This window comes from Diorhabda sublineata, unplaced genomic scaffold, assembly GCF_026230105.1.
Source record: "Diorhabda sublineata isolate icDioSubl1.1 unplaced genomic scaffold, icDioSubl1.1 Dsub_32, whole genome shotgun sequence".
NCBI classification, from domain to species: domain Eukaryota; kingdom Metazoa; phylum Arthropoda; class Insecta; order Coleoptera; family Chrysomelidae; genus Diorhabda; species Diorhabda sublineata.
Genome location: NW_026614255.1, coordinates 91,957 through 100,000, shown reverse-complemented (window position 1 = coordinate 100,000; position 8,044 = coordinate 91,957). Strand labels below are relative to the sequence as shown.

General features: G+C 36.8%; 2 non-coding genes across 2 annotated transcripts; both read left to right on the top strand.

Annotated features, from left to right (window-relative positions):
* The first annotated feature begins 2,817 nt into the window (after positions 1–2,817).
* On the top strand, positions 2,818–4,739 carry LOC130452247 (small subunit ribosomal RNA). The gene has a single exon (XR_008910889.1). It is a non-coding gene; the product is annotated as a small subunit ribosomal RNA (ribosomal RNA).
* A 1,165-nt stretch (positions 4,740–5,904) lies between these two features.
* LOC130452265 (5.8S ribosomal RNA) lies at positions 5,905–6,060 on the top strand. The gene has a single exon (XR_008910906.1). It is a non-coding gene; the product is annotated as a 5.8S ribosomal RNA (ribosomal RNA).
* The last annotated feature ends 1,984 nt before the right edge of the window (positions 6,061–8,044 follow it).

The window sequence follows — 8,044 nt, the reverse complement described above, 5'->3', positions numbered from 1 at the left end:
ACATACAAAACATCTCCATTCAATTTTCGCAATTCATCTTTTTCGACAAGTTCTTATATCGAGCGGAATATAATTTCATACTACTTGTTTTTCATTATTATCACTAATTTAATACAACTTTTATATAATACATCTCGGACGTTCATACATCGAGCGGCGATCTAATTTCATAATACTTTTTTCCGTTATTGTTAATATTTTCATAGCACTTTTATATTATATACCTCGAACGGCTCCTACATAAAAAACAACTCCATTCAACTTTCACAATTCATCTTTTTCGACAAGTTCCTAAGTCGAGCGGAATATAATTTCATACTACTTGTTTTTCATTATTATCACTAATTTAATACAACTTTTATATAATACATCTCGGACGTTCATACATCGAGCGGCGATCTAATTTCATAATACTTTTTTCCGTTATTGTTAATATTTTCATAGCACTTTTATATAATATACCTCGAACGGCTCCTACATACAAAACATCTCCATTCAACTTTCACAATTCATCTTTTTCGACAAGTTCATATATTTAGGGAAAATCTCATTTCATAATACTTGTTTTTCATAATTATTACTATTTTCATACAACTTTTATATAATATATCTCGTACGTTCGTTCATCGAGCGGCGATCTAATTTCATAATACATTTTTTCCGTTATTGTCAATATTTTCCATAACACTTTTATATAATATACCTCGAACGGTTCCTACATACAAAACATCTCCATTCAACTTTTACAATTCATCTTTTTCGACAAGTTCATATATTTAGGGAAAATCTCATTTCATAATACTTGTTTTTCATAATTATTACTATTTTCATACAACTTTTATATAATACATCTCGTACGTTCGTTCATCGAGCGGCGATCTAATTTCATAATACATTTTTTCCGTTATTGTTAATATTTTCCATAACACTTTTATATAATATACCTCGAACGGTTCCTACATACAAAACATCTCCATTCAACTTTCACAATTCATCTTTTTCGACAAGTTCATATATTTAGGGAAAATCTCATTTCATAATACTTGTTTTTCATAATTATTACTATTTTCATACAACTTTTATATAATACATCTCGTACGTTCGTTCATCGAGCGGCGATCTAATTTCATAATACATTTTTTCCGTTATTGTCAATATTTTCCATAACACTTTTATATAATATACCTCGAACGGTTCCTACATACAAAACATCTCCATTCAACTTTCACAATTCATCTTTTTCGACAAGTTCATATATTTAGGGAAAATCTCATTTCATAATACTTGTTTTTCATAATTATTACTATTTTCATACAACTTTTATATAATACATCTCGTACGTTCGTTCATCGAGCGGCGATCTAATTTCATAATACATTTTTTCCGTTATTGTTAATATTTTCCATAACACTTTTATATAATATACCTCGAACGGTTCCTACATACAAAACATCTCCATTCAACTTTCACAATTCATCTTTTTCGACAAGTTCATATATTTAGGGAAAATCTCATTTCATAATACTTGTTTTTCATAATTATTACTTTTTTCATACAACTTTTATATAATACATCTCGTACGTTCGTTCATCGAGCGGCGATCTAATTTCATAATACATTTTTTCCGTTATTGTCAATATTTTCAATAACACTTTTATATAATATACCTCGAACGGCTCCTACACACAAAACGTCTCCATTCAACTTTCACAATTCATCTTTTTCGACAAGTTCATATATTTAGGGAAAATCTCATTTCATAATACTTGTTTTTCATTATTATCACTATTTTCATACAACTTTTATATAATACATCTCGTACGTTCGTACATCGAGCGGCAATCTAATTTCATAATACTTTTTTTCCGTTATTGTTAATATTTTCCATAACACTTTTACGTCTCGGACGGTATGAAGTTTCATAATACTTCTTTTTAATATTCATAATACATCTTTTATATATTTTCACTATACATCTTTATTAATGTTAATGTAGAAAGCGTACCGTTGTACAGCGCACATATATGTGTGGTGTATCGAAGTTGACGTCTCGTTAAATTTTAATGAACTCGTTATAATTTACGTAAAGACGTTGTATCGGTCATTCCACATTATAGTGGATTATATAGTTTTCTGAAAGGGTCCCCGTTCTCCTCCAATATATTATCGTATATTGCTAGCGGTTCCCTTTTTAGATATTATATCAATTTATCCACAAATTAAATATATATTGCGAGATCGCGAATTTAGCTAGCGTTTTACCGCGAGCGATTCATATGCGATCGTCTATAAAAATATATATAATAATATAACATTTATATTATTACACAACATTGCGATAACTCTCATTATTCCGAGCGAGAATAAAAATTTCGTTCATTATTATCTAATTGTAAACCATGTCGCTTACAATCTAGCGAAGGGTAGAGATAATGTCGAAATTCTATTCCGGTCGACGTAATTATATCTTATTTAAAATATCATTTCGATTAAATTTTAGATAAATTTATAGTCGATTCGGTGAAAATTTTATGAAATATAAGAAAAATATATTATAATATATAAAGCGTGGCGCCGAAAATTATATATTTTCAATAATAAGCGCAGCAAACACCACGCAAACGAAAAAGTAAATAACAATGTGTTTATTATATACGAGAATATAGATGAATATAAAATATTATGTGTATAAATATAAAATATATGTAATATGAAAAAACGTCATCATAATTCTCATCCTCACATTATGTGGTGGATATTGTTATTAAAACTTTTTCGATAATAGTTTTATTATATATAAAATACACAAATAGTAGTTCCCTGGTTGATCCTGCCAGTAGTCATATGCTTGTCTCAAAGATTAAGCCATGCATGTCTCAGTACAAGCCAAATTAAGGTGAAACCGCGAAAGGCTCATTAAATCAGTTATGGTTCCTTAGATCGTACCCACATTTACTTGGATAACTGTGGTAATTCTAGAGCTAATACATGCAAACAGAGTTCCGACCGGAGACGGAAGGAGCGCTTTTATTAGATCAAAACCAATCGGTGGCGGGCTTGCTCGTCATCGTACAATTTGGTGACTCTGAATAACTTTTCGCTGATCGCACGGTCTCGCACCGGCGACGCATCTTTCAAATGTCTGCCTTATCAACTGTCGATGGTAGGTTCTGCGCCTACCATGGTTGTAACGGGTAACGGGGAATCAGGGTTCGATTCCGGAGAGGGAGCCTGAGAAACGGCTACCACATCCAAGGAAGGCAGCAGGCGCGCAAATTACCCACTCCCGGCACGGGGAGGTAGTGACGAAAAATAACGATACGGGACTCATCCGAGGCCCCGTAATCGGAATGAGTACACTCTAAACCCTTTAACGAGGATCAATTGGAGGGCAAGTCTGGTGCCAGCAGCCGCGGTAATTCCAGCTCCAATAGCGTATATTAAAGTTGTTGCGGTTAAAAAGCTCGTAGTCGAATCTGTGTCCCACGCCGCTGGTTCATCGTACGCGGTGTCAACTGGCGTGTCGTGGGACGTCCTGCCGGTGGGCTTAGCTCGCAAGGGCGGCCCAACTCAATCCCGCCGCGGTGCTCTTGACTGAGTGTCGAGGTGGGCCGGCACGTTTACTTTGAACAAATTAGAGTGCTTAAAGCAGGCCAAAATTTTGCCTGAATACTGTGTGCATGGAATAATGGAATAGGACCTCGGTTCTATTTTGTTGGTTTTCGGAACCCCGAGGTAATGATTAATAGGAACGGATGGGGGCATTCGTATTGCGACGTTAGAGGTGAAATTCTTGGATCGTCGCAAGACGGACAGAAGCGAAAGCATTTGCCAAAAACGCTTTCATTGATCAAGAACGAAAGTTAGAGGTTCGAAGGCGATCAGATACCGCCCTAGTTCTAACCATAAACGATGCCAGCTAGCGATCCGCCGACGTTCCTCCGATGACTCGGCGGGCAGCTTCCGGGAAACCAAAGCTTTTGGGTTCCGGGGGAAGTATGGTTGCAAAGCTGAAACTTAAAGGAATTGACGGAAGGGCACCACCAGGAGTGGAGCCTGCGGCTTAATTTGACTCAACACGGGAAACCTCACCAGGCCCGGACACCGGAAGGATTGACAGATTGAGAGCTCTTTCTTGATTCGGTGGGTGGTGGTGCATGGCCGTTCTTAGTTGGTGGAGCGATTTGTCTGGTTAATTCCGATAACGAACGAGACTCTAGCCTGCTAACTAGGCGTATTTCGACATCCCAAAGGCCCGTCGGTATTGAGTTTCGGCTCTTGCCGTTCGCGGTTTTTACTGTCGGCGTACAAATAATTCTTCTTAGAGGGACAGGCGGCTTCTAGCCGCACGAGATTGAGCAATAACAGGTCTGTGATGCCCTTAGATGTTCTGGGCCGCACGCGCGCTACACTGAAGGAATCAGCGTGTCCTCCCTGGCCGAGCGGCCCGGGTAACCCGCTGAACCTCCTTCGTGCTAGGGATTGGGGCTTGCAATTGTTCCCCATGAACGAGGAATTCCCAGTAAGCGCGAGTCATAAGCTCGCGTTGATTACGTCCCTGCCCTTTGTACACACCGCCCGTCGCTACTACCGATTGAATGATTTAGTGAGGTCTTCGGACTGAGCGCGGTGGCGTTTCGGCGTCGCCGATGCTTCGGAAAGATGACCAAACTTGATCATTTAGAGGAAGTAAAAGTCGTAACAAGGTTTCCGTAGGTGAACCTGCGGAAGGATCATTACAGAGTATTTGTTCGTTTTTAAACAAAAAATAAAAAAACGAAATCAAGTCTGTATTATTATATTATATATAATTGTGAAAGAAATTTTTCTTTTCTACAAAATAATCGAACTCTTCAAAAGAAAATTTATATATGATATAAATATATGATGTATATATATTGAAATTTTTTTTTTTTTTTTTTATAAAATTCGAACAAGTTTCGAATAATATTTAAAAAAAAAAAAGATAAATATATTTCATACGTCTATAAAATATATATCTACATATATAAATTTACAGTAAAAATAACGAAAAATTTTTATCATAGATTAGTAGAAGGAGTCGACGACGACGACGACGACGAACGACGATGACGACACAATAGTAGTAACAATATATTTTTATTATTATATATATATATATATTAACGATTGACAGAACGATCATTAACAAAATTTCTTGTTAACTAAAAACGTTCTAATATAAAGAATCGTTATTATAATAAACGAAAAATATATAGATTATTGAAACGTCGTCTGTTGTTGTTGTTGTTGTTGTTGTTGTCGTCGTGTGTGTCTGTCTTCTGTATTTTTATGGAGAAATTTTATTTCGTTTTTTTATTATTACATAAGTTTTTTATCGATCGAAGGTAATACAAAAAAATTTCGACAATATTATATGTGATGATGATTATGTGAGATGATAAGACATTTTCTTCATCCGGGTACCTAAACGAAACTTTTAAGCACGTGTCGATTCTTTCGATATGTATAAAAATTCGTTTTAGAAATAATATTTCACGTATTATTTCGAAGGTGTTCGAAGATTTACGCCCGACCGTGTCGAAATTTGTATAAAACTTTCAAGATTAAAAAACTTGTAATAATTAAGAGGAATATATCGTGCGAGATATCTGTCTATGCGCGCCTCGTTTGTAATAAAACATGTGCAGCGGTTAAAATTTATCGGATATTTTTAAGTACGATATTATAATTTCTCTAAAATTTATATATAATTACCATTTAATAAATAATATATATATATATATATATATATATATATTATATAAATGTCGTTAGATAATTCTATACGCGTATAAAATATTATAATATTATTATTAATTTAATAATCAAATATTAAAAATACGACGAATAGAATATGAGAAAACGACATAATAAAATGATTACCCTGAACGGTGAATCACTTGGCTCGTGGGTCGATGAAGAACGCAGCTAATTGCGCGTCAACTTGTGAACTGCAGGACACATGAACATCGACATTTCGAACGCACATTGCGGTCCTCGGATACTCGTTCCCGGACCACTCCTGACTGAGGGTCGTATCAATTTAAAAGACTGCTTAGAATTTAAAATTTTTCAATTTATTATAGAAAAATAAATGACTAAGCGTGTTGGATGTGTGAGACACAATAACGCACACTAAAAGAAAACACACGCACATACTATAAACTTGTGCGTATTTTTTTTTTGTGCGGCATCCTAAAATGCGAAAAGCAGCGTAAATTTTTTATAGAAAAAATTTGCGCAATTTTTGAACACAACGACGCTATTACTACCATAAATTGATCGTGTGTATTTTTATATGAAATACATAAAATTTGTTTGGTAGAGTTATATTTACGTATATATAGTCGATAAATAAGTGTATATATTATATATATTTAAAATGATAACGCGGTCGTCGTGTCCGAGAGAAATAATAAAGTTTCGAAGACTGGACGTCTGACCAGTGTTTTTTTTTATATCATTTATACTGTATCGACAAAATATATGAATTTATATATATATATATATATATATATATATATATATATATATGTATAACTTGCTCTGCCGCCTCTATAAATAAAAACAAATAATGTTATATTTCGTATAATGTGATTAAACACACGTTTTTTTTTTTGTGATATTTTAGCGAATTGTATTTAAATATTATAGATATATTATAATATATCGACCTCAGAGCAGGTGAGATTACCCGCTGAATTTAAGCATATTACTAAGCGGAGGAAAAGAAACTAACTAGGATTCCCTTAGTAGCTGCGAGCGAACAGGGAAAAGCCCAGCACCGAATCCCGTGGTCGATATCGGCCACCGGGAAATGTGGTGTTAGGGAGGATCCGTTTATCACGAGATCGTGCGGCGCGTCCAAGTCCTTCTTGAACGGGGCCACAGCCCATAGAGGGTGCCAGGCCCGTAGCGACCGTTGCCGATTGCGTGAGGATCTCTCCTGAGAGTCGGGTTGCTTGAGAGTGCAGCCCTAAGTGGGTGGTAAACTCCATCTAAGGCTAAATATGACCACGAGACCGATAGCGAACAAGTACCGTGAGGGAAAGTTGAAAAGCACTTTGAAGAGAGAGTTCAAGAGTACGTGAAACCGTTCAGGGGTAAACCTGAGAAACCCGAAAGGTCGAAAGAGGAAATTCATTCGCGTTTCGATAATTGAAGTTGAACGTTTGTATGACGGATATTGTTGTTGTTTCGGCAACACAATAAATCGCGTTTTACGTTTTTCTAATCGATATCGAACGCGTGCACTTTTCCTCTAGTAGGACGTCGTGATCCGTTGGGTGTCTGTTTAAGACTCGAGGTGGAGACCACTTGATTTTTTCATGCGGACCCTCGATATTCCGACAGACTCGCTCGACGGTACAAATATGGCGCGGGGCCGCTAAATTATAATTAGCGTTCGGCCCGTAGCAAGAGCGTTTCGTGTTTGACGGTAATCGGACATAATGCCGATTCTGTCCCGGAACGACTGTTGGTTACGGTGTTCTCGAACAGACCTCGTTTCGAAACGCCGATCAACGACGCTATCGATTTGGGTAATTTCAGGACCCGTCTTGAAACACGGACCAAGGAGTCTAGCATGTGCGCGAGTCATTGGGAAATAACTAAACCTAAAGGCGTAATGAAAGTAAAGGTTTACCTCGCGTAGACCAAGGGAGGATAAGCGATTTGCTTTTTTAATAAATTGGATCGCTTCGCACTCCCGGGGCGTCTCGTTCTCATTACGAGAAGAGGCGCACCAAGAGCGTACACGCTGGGACCCGAAAGATGGTGAACTATGCCTGGTCAGGACGAAGTCAGGGGAAACCCTGATGGAGGTCCGTAGCGATTCTGACGTGCAAATCGATCGTCGGAACTGGGTATAGGGGCGAAAGACTAATCGAACCATCTAGTAGCTGGTTCCCTCCGAAGTTTCCCTCAGGATAGCTGGCGCTCGTAGCGTACGAGTTTCATCCGGTAAAGCGAATGATTAGAGGCATTGGGGTCGAAACGACCTCAACCTATTCTCAAACTT